Consider the following 27716-nt stretch of genomic DNA (forward strand, 5'->3'; position numbering starts at 1 on the left):
GCTGGTCAACTTCTGTCAAGCAAAGTCCTGAGCTGCAGAGCTCTGTGTCTGCAGCCCATGAAGCTCTTGGCTTGGCCCCAGGGAGGCCCCGGGGCTCCTGCCCCTATTGCTCCCTTGTAGCTGCCTCATGCGACCAATCCTGCACCGGAAATGTCCTTGAACACCTTCTCTTTCTTTCTTTCTCTCTGTTTCTTTCTCTCTCTTTCTCTCTCTTCCTTTCTTTCTCTTTTGTTTCTTTCTTTCTCTTTTCTTTCTTTCTCTCTCTTCCTTTCTTTCTTTCTCTTTTCTTTCTTTCTCTCTCTTCCTTTCTTTCTTTCTCTTTTCTTTCTTTCTTCCTTTCCTTCCTTATCTTTCTTTCTCTCTCTCTTTTTTCTTTCTCTTTTCTTTCTTTCTGTCTCTATTTCTTTCTTTCTCATTCTTTCTTTCTTCCTTTCTTTCTCTCTTCCTTTCTCTCTTTCTTTCTCTCTTTCTTTCTCTCTTTCTTTCTCTTTCTCTTTCTTTCTTTCTTTCTCTTTTCTTTCTCTTCCTTTCTTTCTCCTTTTTTTCTCTTTCTTTCTCTCTTTCTTTCTTTCTTCCTTTCCTTCCTTCTCTTTCTTTCTTTCTTTCTCTTTTCTTTCTGTCTCTCTCTCTTTCTTTCTTTCTCTTTCTTTCTTCCTTTCTTTCTCTCTTCCTTTCTCTCTTTGTTTCTTTCTCTCTTTCTTCCTTTCTTTCTCTTTTCTTTCTCTCTCTCTCTCTTTCTTTCTTCCTTTCCTTCCTTCTCTTTCTTTCTTTCTTTCTTTCTTTCTTTCTTTCTTTCTTTTGTCTTTCTTTCTCTCCTTCTTTCTTAACAACACCTGACTAATCTCATGTGAGATGTTCTCAATGAAGTGAGCTCACCAACAGATGGTGCTGCTGGGACCCATCCTGGTACAAACAACATCTTCATCCCTTGGCAGGGCTGGCTCCTCCTGGCTTTCCATACCAGGCTTTTCTCATTCCTTCCATTTTCAGGCAATGGAGCTCTTGCAGTGGCCTATAAGGGAGGCCATTGTGTGCATTAGGGCAAGTGTTTGCTGGGAATTTGAGTCTCCCACTGTCACCTGGGTGGGTCATGCTTCCTCTGTGGCCCCCACCTGCAAACCCCACTTTCCCCATGTATGACCTGCACAGGCCATCATGAAGTTCTACAGGCTTCTCCCAAGATCACCCACATTAGCTCTGGGTCAGTGGAGCTTCCTGCACCTTGGAATTCTGCCCTGCAGTCTGGCGTCGGAAGCTTACCCATCTTATGGTGGTAGGCAGATCTGACACAGGCCTGCTAACCCCTTCACATGGTGAAGAAGGCCTTTAGGGTGAGTGGCGACTGGGCTGGATGTTGCCCAGGTGTGGTTCCTGTGGAAGTGGTGAGTCACAGCCCTGGTTGCTGGTCTGCTCCTTCATACATCTGCCTCTGGAGGCATCTCACTTCCTCCTGAAATGGAGAGAGAGGAAAGCCCCAGATGCTGGGGCATAAACTGCTTTGTCTCTGCCTAGTTACTTCATCTTCCTCAATTCACATTGCCTTTCACCAACTACCACCATTATCACTGGAATCACCTAGAGAACAGAGGAAGGAAACAGGGGAAAGCATAAGTGTGCCATCACATCAGGTGCTGGATCCGCTCAGGAAAGTTTAGAGATAGTTCAAGGAAACAACAATAGTTCAAAGTTCAAAGTTCAGGGAGCCTGAACCCAGTTCATGGGTTGGGTGGAAGGAGGAGGTGTGGGGTGGGAGAGGCATGGATGTTGGTGTCAGGCAGATGTACACTGGGATTCTGGCTTTCCTACTAATGAACCCTGTGGCCTTGCCCGTTACTTGAGCTCTCTGAGGCTCAGTTTCCTCATCTGTAAAGGGAGAGGCACAGTGTTTTCCTCACAGATGTGCAGTAAAGATGAGACGTGATGGTGAATATAAGGCACCAGGTTCTTCTGTCACCGGCCCTGGCTCCAAGTCAGCCAGCACCTTCCAGAGCTGGGTCAAGACTGTCAGGAAAGCTCCAACCACCTGCGGACACACCAGAGCTTTAGGAGGCCGAAGGGACTTCACAGTATCTGGTGAACTCCCTGCATTCAGCAGGTGCCCAAGGTAACCTGTGAAGGGGAGCCAGGAGCCTGTTCGAAGGGGACCCCAAAGGCAGGGTAGGAGAGTGGAGCAGACCATGCTGGCCCGGGCGAGAGGGAGCCACTTGTGTGACAGTGCCATTTCCACTGATGCCTTTTTACCCTCCTCTGTAAGATGAAACTTCAGAATAATTATTCCAGTCTTCCTTCAGACTTCATTTTCTAGATCTGAGAGTCCTTCTTATCAACCTCGGTGCCTTATTTTGGATGACATTTCTTAAGCTTTTAAATGTCTAGAATGATAGACGTAATGATAGACATTTAAATGATAGAAATAGGGGTGCCTGGGTGGCTCAGTCGGTTAAGTGTCCAACTTTGGCTCAGGTCATGATCTCGCAGTCCGTGAGTTCGAGCCCCGTGTCAGGCTCTGTGCTGACAGCTCAGAGCATGGAGCCTGCTTCGGATTCTGTGTCTCCCTCTCTCTCTGACCCTCCCCCGTTCATGCTGTCTCTCTCTGTCTCAAAAATAAATAAACATTAAAAAAATTTTTTAAAATAAATAAATGATAGAAATAATGATAAACATAAATGATAGACATATCACGATATATCTATTTAAATGATAGACATAAATGTGTGTGTAAATTAAAATGATTTTTAGCTAGAAAAATGAAGTCCAGTTGACTGAATAAGGAAAATACCCAAAATTGCATTAGATAACTCATTTGATTTCTTGGGAGCCATATTTGCTCAAGAGCAAAGCATTAGTCATTGCTTAATTTTAATATTTTTCATAAAAGACATTAAAATTGTAAGCCAATGAGCTATAAATCATTAAAATTTTTTAATGTTTATTTATTTTTGAGAGAGAGAGAGAGAGAGAGAGAACAAGCCAGCATGAGTGGGGACAGGGACAGAGAGAGATGGAGACACAGAATCTGAAGCAGGCTCCAGGCTCTGAGCTGTCAGCACAGAGCCTGGCACAGGGCTCAAACTCATGAACCACAAGATCATGACCTGGGTGGAAGTCTAGACCTTTAACTGACTGAGCCACCCAGGCACCCCAACTATAAATCATGTTTTAAATTAACAACAACAATAACAACAAAACCATTGCAACGCTCTGATTGTATAACAGAGAAGGCAACTTAATAAACATTCAAAATATGGCACAAAAACACTGAAGATAAGATGTGGATTCAAGACGGCAAAGTGAAGATGTTTTTGCCCACTTTAGATTTTGGAGAGATACATTTACGTTAAACATTTCAATGAGCCTGGAGAAAGGACATTTTCTGAGGTTATTATTGAAATTTTATTTAAATATGGGTACCTGGTTGGCTTGGTCGGTTAAACGTCCAACTTAGCTCAGGTCATGATCTCACGGTTCATGAGTTCAAGCCCTGCGTCGAGTTCTGTGCTGACAGCTTAGAGCCTGGAGCCTGCTTCGGATTCTGTGTCTCCCTCTCTCTCTGCCCCTCCCCTGCTCACGCTCTGTCTCTCTCTCTCAAAAATAAACATTACAAACATTATTAAATTTTTATGTAAATATTAGAGATTGATGTATCTCATTTTTGCCATCTACTCTATCTGTTGATTATTCCAGCATTACTTCTAGTTCACTTGTGGCTCTGTGGAATTTCAAGCAGACATCTGGCTCTTCTGGTGAACATGCACCTGTCCCCAACTCAGGGTGAATTCCAGGGTCCTCACCTGATCTTCCATTGGCAGTTCCCTACTTCTGTGAGCCTGGCTTGCCTGCCCTTTCCCTGCTTGCTCTTGTTCTGTTAGGATCCTACCTTTCACTGACTCAGGATACTCACTTGCACCATGGGAGGAGGTAATGCAGTGGCTCAGGCCCAGCCATCAAGAGTATGGCCTTTGTGAAAGATATGTGTCCCCAAATTGAAACCAGGCACTCCCTCTACTGTCACCCTAAGAACCCTCACATCATAAGGATCAGTGGGGCCTTCATCAAGGGAGGTGGAGTGGGTGGGCTTCTTCTGGTTGTGGGGGAGTGACAGGAGCAGTGACAGAGTGAGAACAGTTACCCTCTTCCTGTGCCTTCGTGGCCAGCACTTGCCATCAGTACTTGAACAGTTCCCACCTGGATGAAGACAGCCTTAGCATCTGGACAGCAGAAATCCCCCTCTGAGTTGGAAACTGCTGTCCTCCTGTGCAGAACCCAAGCTCTAAGACAAGGGGAACAGCAGGGTTGCCCAGATCCTACAGGATAGGGATAGACCTTCTAGTGTCAGTGTTTTATCCCTCCATGGATAAGTGTGGTTGTTGTGAGTCTTCCATTCATTGTACATTTTAATATACTTTTGGCTATATTAAAAGTGCATTTTCACAAAAGTAGAGTTTTGGCCTTTTTTTCATATATTTTTTAAAAAGTGTATTTGTTTGTTTTGAGAGAGAAAGAGCGTATGAGCAGGGGAGGGGTACAGAGAGAGAGAGAGAGAGAGAGAGAGAGAGAGAGAGAGAATCCCAAGTAGGCTCTGCAATGGTGGCACAGAGACCAACTTGGGGCTCAAACTCACGAACCATGAGATCATGAACTGAGCCAAAATCAAGAAGTCAGGTGCTTAATCAACTGAGCCACACAGGCGCCTCTTGGCTTGTTTTGTCTTTAAGTAGGTTCCGTGCCCAACTTGGGGCTTGAACTCACCACCCTGAGATCAAGAGTCTCATGCTCTACTGACTGAGCCAGCCAGGTACCCGTTGGCATATTTTTTAGTAAACAAATATGGTTGGCTCTTCTGTTACACTTCTAAATACATGTCAGGGATTGTATAAATCAAACTGATTTCTTTTCAGGTATATATTTTCAATGGCTCTATTTCCACTGAGGATTGAAAGGCCCTCACACTGGTGTTAACCGGTAGTTAGCATTATATGTGTGCAGGCACCTGCTTTATAAATATATTGGGAATTTCCTCGAAAGTCTGAGATGTGAGGCTGCTGTGCAGGGAGCATTTCCTACACTGTGCTATGGCTTGCCTTGGATGGATGGCTGCCACACTTTATCTAGAGTTATCTGGAACATGTGGGCCTCTTTGATTTATGTGAGTGAATGAAAGAAAACCATTAATATATCTAAACAATAAAGATAGCAGGTGTGACAGCTGAACCCCGTAGTGAGGAGACCAGATTCCTGCAGTTGCCTGCCTGCTATGGCCACACCGGAGGTGCCCTGTACCTACGGGTAACTGGCATCCCCTGGGTCATCAGGCTACAGCACTCTGGGCATCCAGTCTGAGGGTGGGGAATCTGTTTCCACCAAAGAAGCTCTGAAGGGGCATGCGGCTTTGTATAAGGCTCGTTTCCTTAAGAGACAAATGGCCTCCTTGAGGTCTAATGAATTCAGATTTAGCTGGACTTTTGTCATTAAGCTTGAGTGTGTGGGAGAGATATATGTACATATATGTCACTTGGAGTGACCTATATGGTGACTCTTTCTGCATTTGAAGACCTACCCATAAGGCATCCCCGAAAGGGAAAATTGTGGGGTTCAAATGAATAGGATCCTTGTAAAAGACCTACAACTTATACACACAGAATTATCTCATAGTACTCAGCATCCCGGTCTAGGGGATCAGGGACAGGAGGCAAATGTTCCCGTGCTCGTCCACATCTCTCTGGATTTGTGAGACAGCTTTTCTCCCTTTTGGTCTAAAGTTAACTTGCAACAGAGTTCATCTGTATGAACATATTCATGGGAAACAGGGAGGTGGGTGCCTAATACCCTGTCAGGGACAGCTGCTTCTCTAACATGCTGGCTCCAGGGTCTGGAGTGAGTTTCGGGTAGTGCCTATTTGAATATATTCCAAGCAAAAGGACTGACTTAATGCACTTTCTTCAAAAGCCTTATAGAACGGCGCCTGGGTGGCTCAGTCGGTTGAATGTCCAACCTTGGTCTTGGCTCAGGTCTTGATCTCAGGGTAATGAGTTCAAGCCCCACATTGGGCTTTATGCTGGGCATGGAGCCTACTAAAAAAAAAAAAAAAAAAAAAAAGCCTTATTGATAGACAGGTGTCTATTTGGGAGGGGGAGACTAGTGGTTCTCAACACTGGCTGCCTGTTAAAATCATCTGGAGAGCTCAAAATCTCAGGGATTTTATGGTTTCTTTGATGAATTGAAAACAGAAAAAGATGATTCTAACAGACTATTTCTTTTGGAAACCAACCTCCAACACCTTGCTTACTCTTAATTAATTTACTGGTGTTGACCCAAATAGAAAGGTATCTCACCTCATCCACCTCCCCTATCTGTCACTCACTAAGGAAGAGAAAGGCTTAGGAAGCAGAACTTGGCACTATGCATGCTGGAGGACACACAAGCTGATGTAGGATACTCTGGCGAATCAAGAGCGACCCTTCCCTCACCCAGAGATTCTTCCTGCATGGTCCGCGGTACTAGGATTTCTACACCATCTCATGTCCCAATCTGTACACCTGTTTCCAGTCACTTCAGTAGAAAAGAAAGTCAAGAGGAAAACAGCCCCTTTCTCTTGCAAGAGGCATCTAAGTAACTGTACTTAGCAACAAAGACCAAAAAACCCACCACACCCTGAAGTGTTTCAAAGAAGAGGGTCAAATTCTCCCGGTGATGAAGATTGCATCCTGGCTGAGAAAGAATCTCCAGGGATGGACGGCTGGAGAATCAGAAGAGGTGGGAACTAGGGACTTATTTGTTCTTCTCGATGGCGCATCTTTCAGTGGGTTCAGCTTGTGCTTCTGTAGAGCAAGACACAAGAAAAAAGAAGGGGAGGGGAAGTTAAGTCTTGGGAGAACCAGAGACTCAAGCAATTACTTTTTGTTGTTGACGTTGCAGGTTGTTTCTTTCACGGTTAGTCCATAAAATAAAATAGGAAATTAAACCCTTATTCTGCTGCTTTTCTGAGCAGCCTGGGAAGGAAGAGCCCAGATGGAATATATGGGGAAACTCTCAGATGGGTTTGGGTCTCCAGAGTGTGTTTTTCCTCCAAAACATATCTGTTGTTGCCCCTCTAAGTAACTGTATATAGTTTGACAGATGTCTCGGTGGCAATGTTGTAAAGGAAAACCAGAGACACAAACTGCCTTAGCTTAATTGCTGCCAGCACTGACGTCACTTAGAGTATAGGGCATTTAGGAGAATCTTAGAGTCACACAGAGGGCACTGTCACACCCTGTCATTGAGGGCTGGCTGCGCTAGATCAGCGACAAGGTTTGATCTCGTCACGGTTACAGAAATGTTGTAAAAGGTAAAACAAATTAAAAACAAAACCACACTTCAGAGTGGACGTTAGTAAGGAATATAAAAGGGTGGCAAAGTCACCATGGTCATGTGACTTCCAGCTTCCGAAGTCTGTGCTGGTGCTTTGTGAGTATTTAGGTAGGAAGGAAGGGTTTGGTCAGGCTGGAGGGGAGACTAGAGGAAAGGGGTGGGGGAGCTGTTCGTTGCGCTGGGAATGTGAGAGGGGGCATGGCCAGAACCTCCTAGGCTGGGGCTGGGGAGCCAGGGCAAGATCCAGGTAACTGTGCACGTTGTGTATCCCTGAAACATGAGTACAGTCCTTCAGGGAGGGTGTTCATGCCTTTAACTATGCTAGGCAGGACCCAGGCCCTTTTGGGCTATCCTGTACCCTGAATCCTTCCCAAATACTTTCCAGGGTCATAAACAAACACTTTCAAAGAGCAGTTCACCTATTTGGGGAACAACGCTGAACTTTGATCTGACCCTTTAAACATGGAAGTTTTAAGAAATGTATTAGTATGATCATAGATGCATGGGGAAGGTAAACTTAAGTCTCCATGCATCATCCAAAGGTGTCTCGTGTTGCCTGTTTTACAGTTGGAAACTCTATAGATTTACATGGTTGGGAAAGATAAAAATGAGATCTTTGAATGTCTTTTGAGTATTTGCGGGGTGGGAAGGGAAAACAGAACTAAACAGAGTTAGTATATTTCTTCACAGGTACCTGCAGTTTCCAAAAACACTTCATGTCACATTAAAAAAAAAAAAAGAATTTTCCAGGTCAAGAATATGTTCCCAGAGTTATGAAGTAATGTAGGAAAATAATTGTGTCCCCATAAAACAAATCCATTCAAAAGAAGACATAAAAATACCCTCTAGGAATGGCGAAGGAAGGAAGTTGTGCCTTGTGTCCAAGCACAAATGGGTGAGGTTGACGTTAGTAAAAATCACTCCCAATGGAACAGTGCAGCTCACCACACATCCAAATCGTTTTCATTTCCACTGGTTTCCTCCTCAGTAATCGGATCTTCTAATTCACGTTCAGAAAAGAATACTGAAAGTAGACTTGCATCTATATTCTTTTAAATTCATGGTCCCAACATGAATATATAAATATATAAAGATAATAGTTTGATCCAGTGTCCTGACAAGTGTTTCAAGTTTGACCAGGAGAGTTCTCACCTACCAGACTGCCACCTGCTTTAAGTCCTTCTGATCCCAAGAAAGACACAGTAACTCACAGGCTTGCTAAAGCGCCCTGTGTCATGTCACATCAGGTAAGTGATGATCCAGTAGGTGCCTGTTCTTTAGACAAGTGGGGAAAGATGAGGAGCACACAACTCCCCGTAGACAATTTGTCTTCAAGGCTCTCTCTTCCATCCACAGTATTATCTCCTGAGCACTTCCCAGTGGAATTTTAGGAATCCTCTATTTTAATTCTATTTTCTAATAATAAGAACAGAAACTCCTTCTTCATTTCAATGATAAAATCAAATTTGTTTCCCAGATTTTTTCCCTTCTGCTTTATCATCATCATTAGTATTTAATGGTTTCATCATTGGACTCTACTATAATTATTCTTTAAAAAAAGTTTTATTATTTTACAATTATAAATAAAAATGTGGGGAAAGAAGCAAAAATAAGAAGGGGAATGTCACAGATTTTTTCACCAATGAAAAAAAATGAAATTTGTTTGTTTGTATTTTGAGATTATTTATGCTGTCTTTTTTCCACATAATGATTTTTTGGGAAACCCAATATAGACATAGCATAGAGAGTGAAAAGGCAAGACATTCTTGGGAAAAGATACTTGCAGTAAAGTGACACAAGCCTCTTACCTAGAATATTAAAAAGTTCCTACAAATTAAAAAGAAAAAGACAATCTAATAGAAAAATGGGCAAAAGACTTGAAAGGGCATATTGCTAAAAAAGATATTCAAGGGGCCCCTGGCTGGCTCAGTGGGTGGAGCATGTGACTCTTGATCTTCGGGTTGTGAGTTTGAGCCCCACATTGGGTGTAGAGTTTACTTTTTAAGAAAGATATTCAAATGGCTAATAAACATATGGAAAAGAGTTCAAACTCATTATTCATAAGGGGAATGCAAATTAAAACCACAATAACATACCACTACATACTTCCTGGGATAACAAAGATTAAAATGACTGATAGTATCAAATGTTAGTGGGGAGGTAGAGTAACTGGAACTCTCATACGCTTTTCATGACAGTATAAATTGGCACAACACTTTGGAAAACTTTAAGTCAGAATTCACTAAAAATGAACACACATATACCCTACAACCAACAATTTCTCTCCTAGGTATATACCCAATAGAAATGTGTACATTTGTGCAACAAAAGTCACGTATAAGAATTAATGCTTATTGAAGCACCATTTGTAACAGCCTAAAACTAGAGAGACAAAATGTCCATCAATAGAATAGATTTAAATGCTATACTTACATAAGGGTAATCAGAAAGAATTATTGCTAAAGGTAGCAACGTAGATGAATTTACAAATGTAAATTAAGCAAAAAAGAAAGACATCAAGAAGTACAGCTGACCCTTGAACAACACAGGGGTTAGGGGCCCTGACCCCCCATGCAGTGGAAAATCCACCTATGACTTTGGACTCCCCAAAAACTTAACTACTAATAGCCTACTGTTGACAGTCAATTAGCACATATTTTGTATGTTATATGCATTATACACTGTATTCTTACAATAAACTATAGAAAAGAAAATGTCATGAATAAAATTATAAGGAAAAGAAAATACACTTACAGTACTGTACTGTATTTATTGAAGAAAGTCCATGTAGAAGTGGACCCTCACAGTTCAAGCCCATGGTGCTCAAGGGTCGACTGTACATATTCATGGTCCCACTTATATACCTCAGAATTAGGCAAAACTTATTTATGATGATGAAGTTTGCTTATTTTTTTGTGTTGTGGTGACTGAGAGGACCTGAGGGAGCTTTTGGGGTACTGGAAATGTTTGATTTCTTGTTCTGGTGTGTACATGTCGGTGCTCACTTAGAGAAAACTTATTGAGCAATAAATCCATGGTTTTATACTCTTCTGGCATTCATAAAATGCCATTTAACAAAGAAAAAGACACTGTTTTCAAGGTATTCATAAAGAGTTAATTTTTCCCCCTAAGCTGAGTGGGAAAAAAGCAACATTTCAAAATTACCATTTTCTTTTATATGGTATCTGATTTTGAACATATAAAACAAAATTAAAATTAAACATTATAACTAAAACTACATAGTTTTAAGTCTTGTAAAAATATCATATCTCACTTTTTTTTACTTAACATAAAAAAGCATATTTAGTGTTCCTAGAGATTCATCATAAATATAATCTCTAATGTATATTGTTGGATCAAAATTTGTTAACCCTTTTCCTCCTGTAGGACTGGGTAATTTTAAATTTAGGGATATTATTAAAAATGCTACAATGAATATCTTGGTGCATAATTTCTTTCTAGAGTTCAAATCATTTGCAGATGTGGAATTACTGGGTTGGAGAGCACAGAGATTTTTAACTCTTAATGTATATTATCAAATTGCTTTTTTAAAGGGCTGCTCCAATACACGCTCCAGCGAGATATGATTGTGCTTACTTGATTTAAATTTCACTGATGCTATTTTTTTGTTTCTTTAATCTTTGATAATTTGATTTGTAAAAAATGCATCTCATTGAAAAGATCAAAACTTATCCTGAAAATGCTGCATGTGCTGAAAATTTCTCTTTTGCATTTATCTGCATAATAGATTTACCAGCCACGTAAGACTGTCGTTAATGCAAATAATGTTGTCCAGCATTAAAAATGCTTATGTTGACCAGACATTTGAAGAATCATTTCAAACCTTGTTGCCAGTGGTGTCTTAGAAATAAAAAGTATTAGTATTTCAGCATGCATTCTAAAAGATAAGAACTCTTAAAAAAATATAGGCACAATAATATAATCATACCTAAAAATTATAATTCTTTAATTTCATTAATTATCCAGTCAACATTCACATTTTCTCATTGTCACAAATGTATATCAGTGGTTTTTTTCCTTAAATTCAGATCTAAATAAGTCCATAATTGTGATCAATTGATACATCTCAAATGTCTCTTAATTTATGGTTTTTTGTTTAATTTCTTTTCCACTGTACATTTATTGTTGTGGATCATGTTGAAGACAGTGGTTGTTAGTCCTATACGGTTCCTATAGCCTGGATGTACTGATTATATTCCTGTGGTATTTTTAGAACATGTTCAGTATCCTCTATTTTTCCTACAAATTGATAGTCAGTACCTGAGACTTGATAAGATGCAGATATTTTTTTAAAAAAATCAAGATTACTTCATAGGTAGTATGTATACTTCCCTTAGGAGGTACATAATGTCTGGTTGTCTCTTTTTATGCTGTTTGTAGCCATTGATGGTCATTGCCTGGACAATGAATTCATTAGGACTTGCAAACATTGTGATGAGTTCTATTCATAAAGGGAATCTCTTAATAAAGGGAATCTTCTCCCTCATCTATTTAGTTCCCCCGAGATACTGTTTATATAGGAAAAAGGCACATTAAATGCTTTGTCTACTAGTTTTCAAAATAATGACTTTGTTCCCTGCTATTTTCCACAGGCGAACAACGAGTTTCTTTATTAGTATCATGATTTCAAAGACTTAAACACATTTGCTGTGTTTCATTCCAATGCATTTACCCTTTTTGATGCACAAATGGACACATCTTTGTCCGGTAGGAGTCCCTCCAGATGGGCTCTCATGTCTTTTTGACACGACCCTAATATTCCTCCATAGTTTTTTTTTTTTCTTTCTGATATGACAGGATGTTCCAGGCTCTTTAGAAAATGTTTTAGGGGCTCCTGGCTAGATCACTGGTGGAGCATGAGACCCTTAATCTTGGGGTTGTAAATTCAAGTTCCATGTTGCGTGTAGAGGTCATTAAAAATATAATCTTTAAAACTTGAATTTATCCTTAAAGGATGAATATTTTCAGCCATTGAAAACACTCAGAAAGGGAGCCTTTGAATCTGAATACAATTCTCAAACTGGAATTATCCCAAAATATTCTGAGCAATGGCAGCTTCCTTCAGGAGATGGAAAAGTTGTCTACTTGTATGATACAACTGTCATCAATTTGTAAGTTTTTTGTCTTTTTTATAAAAGCCATTTACATTCTTTCCTAGTTAGTCATAGATGGTTTACATGTCTGCCTCCCTTGCTAGTCTGTATTCTGAGAACAAAACCTTACCTTATTCATCTTTGCATCCCTAGCACAGCACTTATCACTTAGTATTTAGGGAACACATTTCTTTTTTCATTTTTGACTTTAGAATTAATATAAATTTAAAAGAGCTATATAATATGGGGAAGTACAGTAAGGGAAGCAAACCCCTACATTTCCAGAACCACGCATATTCACTGTTAGCATGTCACATGTCCATCTGGGTGACTGGCTATGCACGAGAAAATAAAGCTTACACTTTGCCTTAATACAGCTTGTGATTTCTATAATAATGTTTCCACGCACATTTAAAAATCTATACAATTGGGTGGGAGGGAGAGGAGGGTGGGTGATGGGTATTGAGGAGGGCGCCTTTTGGGATGAGCACTGGGTATTGTACGGAAACCAATTTGACAATAAATTTCATATATTGAAAAAAATTTAAAAAAAATAAAAATCTATACAATTATGTTTAGCCTTAACATATTTTTATATTTATTACCAGTTTTTTACCCTCCAGATGACTGGCAAAATATCTAACACAAACATAATTAAGGCCATTTTGTAAGTTGGGAGCTAAGGAATAGAACAGTCTAATGGTTCAACTGAGGACACAGAGGAAAGGTCAGAGTCACCGGGGGAGCGCAGGTGACTTTGTTCTCAACTCCATTACTGGCGCCTCCCAGAGACTTTGGGGAAGATCTATTGGGATCACTCCAGCCCTTGCTGGCAGCATTGACAGAACTGGGTGTTCTGGGGGCGATATTACTGGCCTCGCCCCTTTAGGACAGTATTACCATGTCGAGAAAAGGAACAGAATGTGGGTCTTTTCAAGGGAACAGAAATGCCACCCTTTCAGGAGGATAAATTTTGCCTACTTTTCAACACTATTTCAGAACGCAAGTTACTCATTCCACTTCAAATGAAATTACTTAGGAAAAAACACTTTCACATAAGGTATAAAGGGCAGTTTTTGGAAACAGAGACCAGTTCCAAATGCTGGGTCTACCACTTATTAGCTTCTCGACATGTCAGTTTTCTCATGTGTGGAATAGAGATAACATTCACCAGAAAACATCTGTGTTAGGATTCACTATCTGGAGGAAGGAACTGCATGAGGAAGGGCTTGTGGGTGCTGGGGGGCCAGGTTGCTGGGACAAGGTCACCGTTTGACATTAAATGAAAGAGAAGAAGGATTTGAGTCCTGAAGATTTCTGAAATGGGAGCCAAGATAGGCTGTAAATTTTCACTTTCTCGAGTGGTGAACGATTCAACTGCTCCCAGTCTCCAAAGTGGGGGGGTATGGTGGCCGGATGGCCAGGTCAAAGATGTGGCTGCAGCGGGGTGAAGGTCTGGACTCACTCAGATCAGTAGGTGCAGTCTGGTAGCAGAGGGGTCTGAACCTGAGAAAGTGATCCCTGTGGTGGAGATCTGTGGTGCCCTGTGGAACCAGGTGAGGTGCTGATGTCCTTGGAGGCCACTTCCCAGGGGCGGGGCTGCACCTGTGAGCAATTGTAGCGGACCATTGCTCCTAGGGGCGGGGCGGGTGCAGCTCTGCAGCTCAGATTTTTGCTCCACTTACAATGTCCTTATTCAAGCTTTCCTTGGGCAGACCCGAGGCTCCAGGGGGACCCCCTCCCCTGACGGAAGTTGGGATATTTTACTCCGGTAGTCCTGTCCCCACCTGGTGGCTCCAGCCCATCCTTCCCGCCCCGTCTGGTGCTCAGTCAGGCAGACAGAACCACCTTTACATTCAAAGGGCTTTTAGATCCTGGTAGCGCTGCTGCTGTGCTTTGGGAAGGACCAAATTCATCAGACTTAATATCCTAAGTACCGTGAGTCAGAAATTAGTGACCTTTTTCAGTTCATTTTTTTCCTTCAACCTTTTTTCCTGGAAACGTTCAAGGCTACATAAAAGTTGAAAGGATAGTGCAACGAACACCGTGATATCTCCCACCTCTTCCGCAGATTCCGAGCAGAGGGAAGCCCAGGTGCCCGCACCAGACACATCTACAATGTACAGCTGGCTCTGGGAGATATTGAAGCTGACCACACCAGAGCTGTACGCTAAAATTGCTTTTTGAAATCAGTGAGGCGATTGCCTATGCCCATTCGGGAAAGAAAAATAAAGTGGCTGCAGGGCTGCTGGCTGTCAGGGATCCCACCTGAAGAGTCTATTGGTGAGTCAAGGGCACTGAATTTGCCAGACTGGCTTTGCTGCTGTGTCAGCCCGGGTATTGGTAATGTAGATGTTGGGGGCCCCTGGCCTTGGTGAGTTCTTGGGGCCTCTGCCCTCTAGCAATTACTTGCTTCCCATTTCCTGGAATCTGCCAGAAGTGAGCCTTATAGTATAATTACCCTAAATCGTTACAGCGAGGTTTTGAATGAAAGGGAATGAACCCTCTTTACTTACTTGAAAAGAAGTGAAGAAAAGACATTCGGAATGTCAGGAAGACTTTTAAAAAGACGCAGGACTCATTTCTCCTTTAACGGAGAACACCACCTCCTAGTTTTTCCATATGGCTCTGAAGCGATTGCAGGTACAGGGTAGCCATATCTGCAATTTCTCATCTCTGGGGAAGATTTAATTGCCTCTGTCATATAGCAATTAAGAGGACTAAGTCCTCCCATGTATACTCACATTTGCTTGAACTTTTTCATTCAACACTTAAGAAAACAACTCATCAGAACTGTGAGCTGTGACCTCTATCACCTCGCCATGGATATCCAAATTGCATCATGTTATTGTGGAAAGGCCTGGCCTCGCTTGGCCTTACTCTATACTACAGCCTTTTTCTTAGTGTCTTTCAGATAGGATGGTGTGGTCATCTCACTTTATGGGGGACTGTGGTAGATAGTGGGGCAGGGGTTGCTGGAAGACTCCCTCCTCTTTCTGCTTCTTGGAGGTCATAAAGAAATTCAGCTGCACTGGACTCGTTAGATATGACCTCTTCTGAAATTTGGGTCTGCTACCCAAGCTGGGCGTCTCACTTTGGCCCTCAGGCTGTACACAGGGTCTTGCTGGGCACAGCTGCAGATTTACCGTCACATGGTAGCTCCATACCCACAGAGAAAGACTGCAAGGCATAGAATCTCTGTTTTCTGAGAGCATGGAAGTTCTCTCCTATACTAGATGGTTCCAGGCTGGCAGAGGGGAGCAAGGAAGGATAAAGTCTTAACTACCTAAAGACATGCTAACAGAGAGAAACACAGGATTGTTCCCTTGTCTTTTAACCCTCACCCCAAACACTGCAATACCCTGAGAAAATCAGAGTTGCCTTTTATATAAGAAACAAGGAAAAAACTCCAATCATTTTTATTATTGTTTGCATACCTTCAAATCTAATGGTATATTCAGACTGCACTAGTAGGTTTTGAATCAAAGAACTACACAACTGACATTTTTAGGATCTGTTCTTTTCATTTGATTTTCATTTTTTTCTAGCTTTATTGAGACGTACCTGACATATAACATTATATAAATTTAAGGTGTACAACATGATGATTTGATATATGTATATATTGCAAAGTGATTACCACAATAAGGTTAGCTAAGGCCATCACCTCAAATAACTACCGTTTGTGTGTGTGTGTGTGTGTGTGGTGACAACATTTAAGATACTCTCTTAGCAACTTTCAAGTATAGAACACAGTACTGTTAACTACAGTCTCCATGAGGTACATTCGATCCCCTGAACTTACTCATCTGAATGAGGGTCTTTTCCAGAGATAATTCAGGCATGATCACTCTCTCCAAACAACTTAAAGTCTTACTAACATAAGGCACAAAGAAGTTGGAAAAGATGCAGTAGGTGCTGAAGGAAGTCAGAGGAGTTGCAAAGGTGATGTCAGAAACAGCCAGAGAAAGCTTCATGGACAAGGGGCAATGAACTCACAGGCTTAAACTTAGCACCTGTTATAATACATAAAACATGTGAAAGGGGTCTGGAAGATACACACCAGAGTGATGAATTCTGGGAAAGAGATTGGGGTCGCGTATGGCGGCTATTAAATGGGACTGTTGATTTTTATTGCACCCATGTATCATTTGTATAATCAGTGGTGTGCTAGTAAATGTTTAAGAAGCAGCTCTCTCTCTCTCTCTCTCCCTTTCTCTCTCTCAAAAAAGTTCTTATTGTAGTGTTTTCCATGGTATAAATACTTCCATAATGGCTAATTTCAAGCAACCAACGTAAGAGTAATTAGCTCACAGATTCTTGGAAATTTAATAATCAAGTTCTTATATGCCAGGCTCTGGGTCAAGTGCTGGTGGAGATGGAAAAAAAATATTGATGCAATCTTTGTCTGCCAGGCAACAGAGATATAGTGGGAGAGCTCAAAGAGGAGCTAGAGGAAGGATGATTAACCTTGGCTAAGTACAGAGAAGCAGGCAGACCAGAGAAGGGTCTCTGAATCAGCTTTGAAAGATGGCGTAATAGCTAGGTAATTAGAGAATGGGAAAAGGCCCCAAAGCATGGACGTATATGATACATTCAGAGAACTGCAAGTTTCTCTTTTTGTACAAGATTATTGGCACAAAAAGTAGGATGAGGCCTGGGGCCATATTGTCAAAGGCAGTAAATTTCACTGTGTAGTAATGAGAGCCACGGACAGTTTTTGAGAGGCATCCGGCAATAATTCTGATGGCAGCGTGGAGACTAACCTGTAAAAGAGATCACTGCGATGTTTCAAACAGAATATAATGAGAGCTTCAATTAAGGCAATGCAGTAGGCATAGAAATGGGGCAGATCCAGACAGGATATTGGGATTGGCTGAAGTGAGTGAGGGAGATTGGCTGCTTTTGAAGATAATACCCAGGATTTTGAAAAGTGAGCACTCTGCCCCCTGTGGAAATGAGTGACTTGGGAGCCCAGTCCATCATTTCCTTTGTATCTTACTGCCATTTATGAGTTTGAAAGCAAGAAGGTCTGAGACATGAGTGGCAGGGCATGAAGATGGTTTTGTTTTACTATATTTGGATTTATACTATATTTGGATTTATCTTAATTCTAGATAGTTATGTTATAAAAATTATGGACTTCTGATTTGGGATGGAGGGCATCTCACAAAATTGGGAAATAATAATGGGCCCAGGTGTTTACTGGATAAATAATAATTTACCGATGGAGCTTGAAAAGAGAATAAATAAGGGAAGGGAGGAAAGCACCCAGGTGAACCTGTGAATCCCGTTACTTTGAAGAGTAATAGGCTATGCCTAGTACGGAAAGAATAAGGGAGCGGGAGGTGTTTTGTGATTCACGTGAGAAAACAGTTGAGAAGGAGGCCAGAAACAATAGTTGGTGCCTTAGATGTCTGTGTACAAACACACAAGGCATAGGTAATAAGCAAAGTAACTGTTATAACATCAGGTGTAAACATAAAGTTCTCATTGAAACCTTGTGGATGAGACTTAAGACTTACACATAGTGAGGAAATCAAACCTGTGCCCTCTTCAAAGGAAGCATGTCTATGAAGTGGGGAAGGCAATTCACGTGTGTTATAGGGGAACTAAGTAGAAGCCCAGTGAAGAGCATAAAGATGAATATTTAGGAGGAGAGAATCAGAACATTACTATATACCATTTGGCCAGAAGGTAATGAGGAAAAATTAAATTTCACATTTGTCTTTTTTTTTTTTTAATGTTTATTTTTGTGAGAGAGACAGAGCGCCAGTGGGGGAGGGGCAGAGAGAGAGGGAGACACAGAATCTGAAGCAGGCCCCAGGCCCCGAGCTGTCAGCACGGAGCCGGACACGGGGTTCGAACCCACAAACTGTGAGAACATGACCTGAGCCAAAGTCACTTCACCAACTGAGCCATCCAGGTGCCCCATCATTTGTCTTTTTTTTTTTTTAATTTTATACATGTTTGATTTATTTTTGTTAATGTTTATTTATTTTGAGAGAGAGACAGAGAGAGGGCAGGGGAGGGGCAGAGAGAGCAGGAGAGACAAAGAATCCCAAGCAGGCTTCATGCTATTAGTGCAGAGTCCAATGTGGGACTCAATCCCATGAACTGTGAGATCACGACCTGAGCCAAAATCAAGAGTTGGATGGTTAACCGAGCCATGCAGGCACCCCTAAATTGCACATTTGCATAAAATATCTCAACAAAATTCTTCCACAATTTTTAATGAAAAATCTGACCCTGATCTCATGAACATAAGATTTTCATATCCATTTTTATGCTTGAAACAGCCACATGTGGTTCCTGACAAAAACTTTTTTTAAATGACCTCTTAAAATGCTCAATAATCTCTATCAAGAAAAAATAATTGTTGTATAAATGGGTGACAAAAAAATTCAAATGTTTTTAAAATTATTTAAAAATGTACAATAGTACTATCCATAACTATTTAAATATGCACAATAGGACTATAGAGAATCAAACAGTACTTCCTTTTTTTTCCATTGACAAATGTAATAATGAAACTTGTATGATAAGGCAAATAGATTCTTTATGATGGGCAGATACACTCGACTCACCCATGGGGATAGCCCTCTAGCCAGGTTAATAACCCCCTGTAGCCAAAGGATCATGAGTCTGTTCAAAGGGATCTGATAAAAAATTCAACAGTGGAAGTCTCTAGAAAGTGTCAGGCCAGAGGCATGTTGATGCTTTCAGGTGATCTAATCGCATGTGAAGCCATACTCTATCAGTAGCTCGGGATGTGAGTGTTATAGGTTGAATCGTGTCTCCCCTGCCACAAATTCCAGTGTGGAAGTCCTAACCCCAGTACCTCAGAATGTGACCTTATTTGGAAATAATGTCTTTGCAGATATAATCAAGTTAAGATAAGGGTGGGCCCTAATCCAGTGACTAGTCCTTTTAAGAAGAGGGAAGCTTGGACATAGAGACACATAAAGAAGAGACAATGCGAAGAGACATGCAAAAAAGATCCAAGGGGAAAGGCCTGGAACAGAGACTTCCCTGTCAGCCCTCAGGAGGAACCAATCTTGCTGACATCTTAATTTTGGACTTCTGGCCTCCACAACTATGAGATAATACATTTCTGTTATTTAAGCCACTTGGTCTGTTGTGCTTTGTTACAGCAGCCTGGGCAAACTCATCCCCTGGAAATAGAGTTCAGCCCCCAAGAGCTGGGAGTGGGGGTGGGACTGGTGAGAACCAGACAGTATGTAAGGGTGACAACCAGCAAAGGAGTGAAGCTTCAGCCCCAGGGGAGGAATGAAAATGAAAAAGGTGAATAGAGACAATGTCTAATGAGTTTTGGGCAAATGCTATGAAGTTAAGGCTGCTCACATGGGCTTTCCCAAAACTTATTTCCCAAACGTGAAAGATCTTACATCAAATACAAAGTGGTAAGAGCCCAGGAAGGCTGGTTGCAGTCGGGCACAGTGGCCCAGGGGCTGGGCCACATCATTGTGTGTGAGGTCTCTAGTATCTATGGCTGAGGAGCGGGTGTATGCAAGGCAGTTGTGTGAAAGCAGATTTAGGATTTATTATATAGAAGGATAAATTTTCGCTCAAAACGAAGAGAACTTTCACTTTTTCTCTATAAAAACATTTGCAATTTAAAATTTCATAGGAAATTTGTAAAATAGAAAAAGGAAAAACATCTCCCCACAATTCCACTTTAAAAAAAAAAAGTAATCTCTACATCCAATGTGGAACTCGAACTCATGACCCAAGATCGAGAGTCCCATGCTCTACTGACTAAGCCAGCTAGGCACCCCCACAATTCTACCATCTTAACTGAATTCACCATGCATTTCCTTTGTTTTTCTTCATGTATGCATATTTTAGGTAGTTGGCTATAGAGAGTGTACATATATTTTGCATCCTGATTTTTATTTTTATTTTTCCCTGATATCATGACCTGAGCTGAAATCAAGAGTTGGATGCTTAACTGACTGAGCTACCTAGGTACCCCACATCCTGATTTTTAAAGGAATACAATTATGGTATAAGCATGTTTCTATTTTGCTACATGATTTCTCACAAAGATAACTTTAGATTGTTGCTTCAGTCCATGGAGTGCATGAAGCATAATAAATGATTCCCTGTTGTTGGATGTTAAGGTTGTGGCTGGTTTCTTCTTTATCAATATTCCCTTTGCGGTTCCTTCCAGCAGTGAGATTCTATGATTCTTTGTTTGGCAAAGGGAAATGAAAACCACTTCTCAAATGATCTTCTCCATCTTTAATTCCTTTTAAGAAGGGGTCTTTTGAGATACCCTGACATGTTACATTAAGTAAGTCAGATTTCTGTTTATTTCCTGAGTATCACTTCACAAAAATAATTTTAAGAAATTTCTATCCAGTTGCCTATCCTGGACAGTGTTTTTTCTAAATGTATCCCCCAAAATTAAAAAATAGAAAGTTAGTACCAAGAATTTCTATATACCTTTCATCCAGATTCCCTCAAAGATAACATTTTACCTAACTACAGTACAATGATCAGAACTGGAAAAGTACCATGGATACAATACTCTTATCAAATCTATAGACCTGATTCAGATCGCACCAATTGTTCCACTGTGTCCCTTTTCTGGTTCCACATCCAATGAGGGATCACAGGCTGCATTAACCCTTGTGTCTCCTTAGTCTTTATTAATCTAGAAAACTTCCTCAATATTTCTTTGCCTTTCACACCTTGATACTTTTGAAAAGTACTGGCCAATCATTTTATAGAATGACCCTCAGCTGAGTTGTCCTGTATCTCATCTCCTCATGGACTTTTCATAGCACCATATCGATGTTGGGTCCTTCTCAGAACATCTCTGTGGGAAGCACATGATGTACATCTGTCCCATTACAAGTAATGTTAACTTTAATCACCTGGTGAAGGTGGTGTCAGTCAGATTCTGTTACTGTAAAGTTACTATTTTTCTCTTAGTATTGTGGGGACTTGTTTCTCATTATACTTTCACTGACAAATTTTAGCTTTTGTTGATGATACTTCTCTGAACCAATTATTACTGTTTCCAAGTGATGATTTTACTATTTTTGTTATTCATTCTATTGTTATTAGTTGTAATTTCCTTGGACAGGTTTCATAGATTTCTGTAAGCCATATAGCCCTAGGTCATCCTTCCATTAGAGCAAAAGAAGAGAATATTTATCTAGTGCTCAGCCTGTGTTGTTCCTGTTATCAAGACACAAGGGGGCTGCCAAAGGCTTGGAGATGACAGAGCACCCTCATGTATCTGCACTGGCTCCTGATTTTCTGAATCTTCCTCGGCTAGTTATAGCTCATTCTGCCAAGGAACCACACCCACTTTTTCATACATTACCCTTTATTTATGTATTTTGAGAGAGAGAGAGAGAATGAGAGAGAGAGAGAGAGAGAGAGAGAGAGAGAGAGAATCCCAAGCAGGCTCCATGCTGTCAGCACAGAGCCTGACGAGGGGCTCGATCCCAAGAGCCATGAGATCATGACCTGAGCCAAAAGCAAAAGTAGGACGCTTAACCAACTGAGCCACCCAGGTGCCCTTTCATATATTAGTTACTCTTAAATCATTACTGTAAAATAATAAAGAAGTAGCAATTGCCACTTCAATTCTACAGATGAGAAAAATGAACCCCAAGGAGGTAGATACATTGCCTGGATCAGATAGTGGCACAATTGGAACTAGTTTCCAGTTCCTAGAGGTTTTTTACTTCCTATCAGGGATGGTCTAAAAAGTATATTACTTCTATTTGTATATGGATAACATGATATGTCTTCAAGAGAAGATGTAGTTTTGAACAAAATTATTATCAATCAGACTATCACTCTTGGCTTTTTTTGTACTGTTCACCATTATAATCTACTCTATTACTTGCAAATAATAATAATAATAATATTTAAACATAAGCTTCTTACAGATGTAAATTTCATTGACTGTTTTCATCTCAAGCTGAATTCCTCATGATTCCTCATTAAATTCTAAATATGGCATCTTCCATTTAATCAGAATGGTTAAGAGGTTCTGGTTAACTGAACATTACCCTTTAAACACCATTCTTCAAAGAATCCAAGCACAAAGATGAAGGGAAGGTATTCTTTTTTTTTTTTTAATTTTTTTTTTATTTTTTAAGTAATCTCTATATTCAACGTGGGACTCGAACGTACAACCCTGAGATCAAGAGCCAGCCAGGTGCCCCGAAGGGAGAGTATTCTTTAAAATCGGACAGTATCGTATGTTAGTATGAACAGCAACTCTCATTGCATGGTGCAATTAAAACATGAGGTAGGAAATAAGCTAATTAAAAAATTTATATCTACGTTATCTTATTTCCTTGTTATTTATCTTCTTTCCTAAAAATAGCATGTAGGAGAAAGAAATTTTAGATTAGGTGGACTTTCTGATGATCGGTATCTTGGATTTTAAAAAGTTACTAATATGTCTGTTAAACTAGTTTCTTTTCTTTAGGGCACCAGTAATTAGCATTTACCGATGGGACAGCAAGCATCTGCATTTGCTCACACAATCAAGACTCACTGTGAACTCAGTGCCTCAGAGCAGGTACCCCTCCTGGTAAGTGTTGTTTTGTTTTATTTTTAAGTCATTTGTGTCCCCGGTGTTTGTCCTTGTCCCTGGCACAAAGTAAGCACTGGATAAATATTTGCTGACTGATCTACTGACCCACTGACAGCCAGACTTCATTCACATCCAGGGTGAGGGCCCAACCTGGGCCTTCCTGAATTCCTGGGATTTTTTTTTCTTATTTCAAAAAAATAATACATGCTCATTATAGAAACTTGTAAAATAGAAAAACTCACACACACACACACACACACACACACACACACAGAGGAAATAAAGGCCCTTCCTTATCTTGCCAGCCATAAAGATGATTACACCATAAAGATGAGCATTTTTCCATTTATTAAATATTCTTCAAAAACATGTTTTTTAATGGCAATAGAATGATCCATTGTGTGGATATGCTATATTTAATAATTTCCTTGCTGTGGGTCATATAAATTCTGTACAACTTGCCACCATTGTGATGTTACACAATAAGTTCTCCAACTAGTAAAGCTGATTATCAAGTTACATTCCGAAAAGATTATATCCGTTGAAGTCCACTTGCTCCATAGATTTTCAATGCTGACAGTTGAGAAACAAGGGTTTCGAAACTACTCCTTTCCTTTTGAACGGCCTTCCGTGTCATGAGAATGAGCTAGCCTTTTCCTGCAGACTTAATTCTGGGCCCCTGTGAAGGGTAGGGTAAATCACAGGGGAGTGGATAATTTGGAAAACACGCCTGGAAACCTCAGTGTAAAGTGAAGAGAGGGCATTAGCCCTTAAAAAAAAAAAAAAAAAACAGGTTTTGGGATACAGCAAAGAGCAATAGTACCCCAACCAGAGTGATTAATAACACAAAACAACTAATATTATTATGTTGGTTGTGGTCACTTTATTCATGCCCCCACATTATTTTACAAAAGATACAATCATGCTAGTGAAAAGGAAAAAAATATCTGGGCTGGAAACTAGTCAAAAGGAGAGAGTACTTTAAAAAACAATTAACATTCAATAAATTAATAAAAATTTAAAATAAAAACAATTAGGGGTGCCTGGGTGGCTCAGTCTGTTAAGTGTCCTACCTTGATTTCAGCTCAGGTCATAATCTCACGATTTGCAGGTTTAAGCCCCGAGTCGGGTTCTTCGTGGACAGTGCGGATGGAGCCTCCTTGGGATTCTCTCTCTCTCTCTCTCTCTCTCTCTCTGTCCCTTTCTTGCTTGCACACCTGCACGCACACACATGCTCTCTCTCTCTCTCTCTAAATAAATAAATAAACATTTAAAAAATAAATAAAAATGAAAAAATATTAGCATTTGTTTCTGAGGAACAGATTTGCTTCACTCTGAAACAAAAACTTCATTTTCAAAAATAATATATAACAAAAATTTCCAAAAACAATTTGCCACTATCATAAACAAAAATTCTATTCTGGCCCTTGTTTTTTTCTGCATCTGCTGATTCCACCTCCAAGACTGGTAGATCAGGTGTCAGACTGGAAACTTTGCTCAGTTCCTAAAGGTATCCTTCAGTTCCTAAATATCGGACATACACATCTCTTTATTAAGTCAGCATTCAAAACGACTGTAAGCCATTACAAACATGTAAAGTATTATTATTGAAAAGAAGAGCTTAACTATTTAAAATTTAACCCTTGGTAGGACAATTCTATTTCCAAGTGTCCAGTCAAGCAAAGGCTGCAATACTTGGAACTCTGTGGAAAGCTCTAGAGATTGAGCTCTGGGCTCTGAGCCAGTTGTGTGGTGGGAAACCACCATTTTAGAAAGTGGGATTTTTAGAATACAGTGGGAGTGAGACTGAAATCAATCTTTATGTGGGACAATTTTACTGAGAAGCCTGAGTGATTGACCCTTTATTTTATTTTGTGTTTTCACTGATTGCCATGAATCCCATTCCAGCTTCTTTTTCCATCACAAGCCTATTTATTACATTTTACAGCTCAATGGCTCATGAATAAACACTGTAACCGCCATTAGTCAAAAAGAGGATACTCTGTAGAGAGTTGGGGTAATGTGCTTTTATTAATGTGAGGGTAGTTGGGAAAGCAGTGTTGACCCCCCTTTCTTTGTACATTTCTTTAGACAGTCTCTCATGGTTAACCTTGTAATCTTAGTGCATGATTGACTAAAGACAGACCATCAAAAGTGAACTAAAAGCCAATATAGTTTTGTCCCAAAGCATGCTGGGAAGCCAATGGATGCCAAAGCTATTTTTTCAGGAGACAAAGAATAAGTCATATTTCTGGGGCCCTTATGTTTCCCTTCAACAAGGAAGTGGAATGGGAATGGAAGGTGAAAGACGCGTGACCACTTTTAAATGATGCAAGAAAAGATATGTTTTTCTATTGACATTTTCCTTTCTAGTGGCGGTGGTTGATCCAAAGGTTCTAAGCTGGAGTGAAGGTTTAAGTAGCCAGGATTTGGAAAAGAGAGTGGGGATATGTGGTTCGGGGATCCTAAAGGATGGAAGTCGATTGTACTTTAGGGTGAAGTGAGCAGAAGTAAAAACATCCATTTCCATCCTCTGATCCCCACACGTGTATGCCTGCCTTTGTTCATCTAGCTTTCTTAGCTCCATAATACCTTCCTTGGGTGGCTGGGGCTGGGGGCAAAGGGAAAGATGGTTTAGTGGATGTTGTTGGTATTCTGCCCATTTCTCCTCTATCCCTATCTCAACGGACCCACATTTTCATTTTAGTTGACACCATCACCCACGCACTTTGAGACAAGATGATCTTGGCTTACTCCAATCAGCCCATTCCACTTCCAAGCTAAGGGCAGTGGTTTAGGTGAGGGTATCTGACCTACAGGTCCCATCAAGGTGAATCTCAGGATTCCTGCTTGAGATCCTATGGCTGGGGTGCTCGCTCTCTCTCTCTCTCTCTCTCTCTCTCCTTGTTCCAGGAAGTACAGGAACCATTGCAGTCCTTTCACCATCGGACAAGAATGACCTAAAGATGAAGTCAACAAAGGGGGCAAGCACATACAAGGAAGTGGCGGAAAAATGGAGCAGGAGCTCCTGGGTTAAAATGACTCTGAAGCTTGCCCCACTCTGAACTTCCAGTTACACGAACGCATGAGTATCCTCACTGTTCAATGCATTTAGAGAAGATGTCTGTGTCTTAGAACCAAAAACATTCTAGCTCTTCACAGAGTGGTGGAGGTATCATTTACCTAAGCATATTAAGGTTCATGTCTAGGGGCTGTGTCTTCCTTCTTTTTCTTCTTCTTCTTCTTTTTTTTTTTTTTAAGATTTTATTTTTAAGTAATCTCTACATCCAATGTGGATCTTGAACTTACAACCCTGAGGTCAAGAGTTGCACACTCTACTAACTGAACCATACTGCTAATATTAACCTACAATGTAGATTCAAAACACATGCAGTGAACAACACTAGAAGGTAATACTGTTCAGGTATACACAGTACTGTATAAAAAGAGGGTGAAGGACAGATTTGGGTTCTAACCATTACTTATCATGTTATTTCTATGGGAATATCTGCTCCAACTTCCAAATAAGCAACTTACAAATGAACTTTTGGGGACCCTCTGGATCTCAGGTTTCTCACCAGGATGTCACATCAGAGGAAGTTTAAGGTATCTTCTAGCTTTATCATTCTATGATTCTTTGTTACCAGTTCATTTTAGGTGAGTAAAAGTGAAACCCTGTAATAGGGCAGCATTCTTGAATAGTATGGCACTTGAGGATTGTGCATTTCCTGGTCAGCAAGTTGTATCTTGTTTGTTTTCACAGCAGTTGAAGATTTGCCATCATTATTTTAACCATTTTTGAAATTCTAGGATATTATTCACATCTTGCCTTTAAATATTTATGCACAGAATACCTTATTTCCCACAGCAAACTCATTTTTTGATTTGTCAGCTTTATGGAAACCTGAGATATCCAAACAGGCTCGCATTTCTAAGCAAAAGCTTAGTGTGTGCCAGTCATAAATCTGTTCTTTTATGTTATAACTGATGGCAAAAGGCATTGCTCGAGACTGAAATCTGTTCTTTATTTTTTTTTTAATTTTTCAATGTTTATTTATTTTTGAAAGAGAGAGAGAGAGACAGAGCACAAGCAGGGGAGGGGCAGAGAGAGAGAGGGAGACACAGAATCTGAAGCAGGCTCCAGGCTCTAAGCTGTCAGCATAGAGCCCGACGTGGGGCTTAAATTCATGAACCATGAGATCATGACCTGAGCTGAAGTTGGACGATTAACTGACTGAGCTACCCAGATGTCCCTGAAATCTGTTCTTTAATATTGGCACAATGGAAACAAAAGAGGAGCGTGTGGCCAGACTTGAAAAAGGAAGTTGCATTTCTGCTTCACATTCATGGTAATGGAGATGCCACATTAATGTTTAACAAATTCTTCCTGATTTGAACAATTAGCCATTAATTCTTTTTTTTTTTAATTTCTAATGTTTATTTTTGAGAGAGAGAGAGAGAGAGAGAGAGAGAGAGAGTGGAGGAGGGGCAGAGAGAGAAGGAGACACAGACTCTGAAGCAGGCTCCAGGCTCCCCAACATGGGGCTCCAACTCACAGACTGTGAGCCAAAGTCAGAAACTTAATTGACTGAACTACCCAGATGCCCCAGCCATTAATTCTTTAAGTTTATTTATTTATTTTGAGGGAGAGAGAGAGAGAGAGC

The 27716-nt window shown here is 40.6% G+C and overlaps 2 long non-coding RNA genes across 5 annotated transcripts in view; one reads left to right on the top strand and one right to left on the bottom strand.

Annotated features, from left to right (window-relative positions):
• Positions 1 to 606: 606 nt before the first annotated feature.
• LOC113602211 (uncharacterized) overlaps positions 607 to 27716 on the bottom strand; it is a 38723-nt gene continuing 11613 nt past the window's right edge. For 2 of the 4 annotated variants that reach the window (XR_008291781.1, XR_008291783.1), the window contains 3 exons: positions 24126 to 24298; positions 14981 to 23731; positions 2948 to 6818 (listed from right to left, as the gene is read on the bottom strand). This is a non-coding gene — a long non-coding RNA (uncharacterized LOC113602211). Of the gene's footprint in view, positions 1013 to 1260; positions 1451 to 2947; positions 6819 to 14980; positions 23822 to 24125; positions 24299 to 27716 lie in introns of those variants that run through there. The other 2 variants (XR_008291782.1, XR_003423588.2) reach the window with 2 other exon arrangements.
• LOC128312444 (uncharacterized) lies at positions 13928 to 27469 on the top strand. The gene is made up of 3 exons (XR_008291784.1): positions 13928 to 14747; positions 22945 to 23049; positions 25966 to 27469. It is a non-coding gene; the product is annotated as an uncharacterized LOC128312444 (long non-coding RNA).

The sequence above is a fragment of the Acinonyx jubatus genome, chromosome D3 (genome assembly GCF_027475565.1).
Source record: "Acinonyx jubatus isolate Ajub_Pintada_27869175 chromosome D3, VMU_Ajub_asm_v1.0, whole genome shotgun sequence".
In the NCBI taxonomy this organism is placed as follows: Eukaryota; Metazoa; Chordata; class Mammalia; order Carnivora; family Felidae; genus Acinonyx; species Acinonyx jubatus.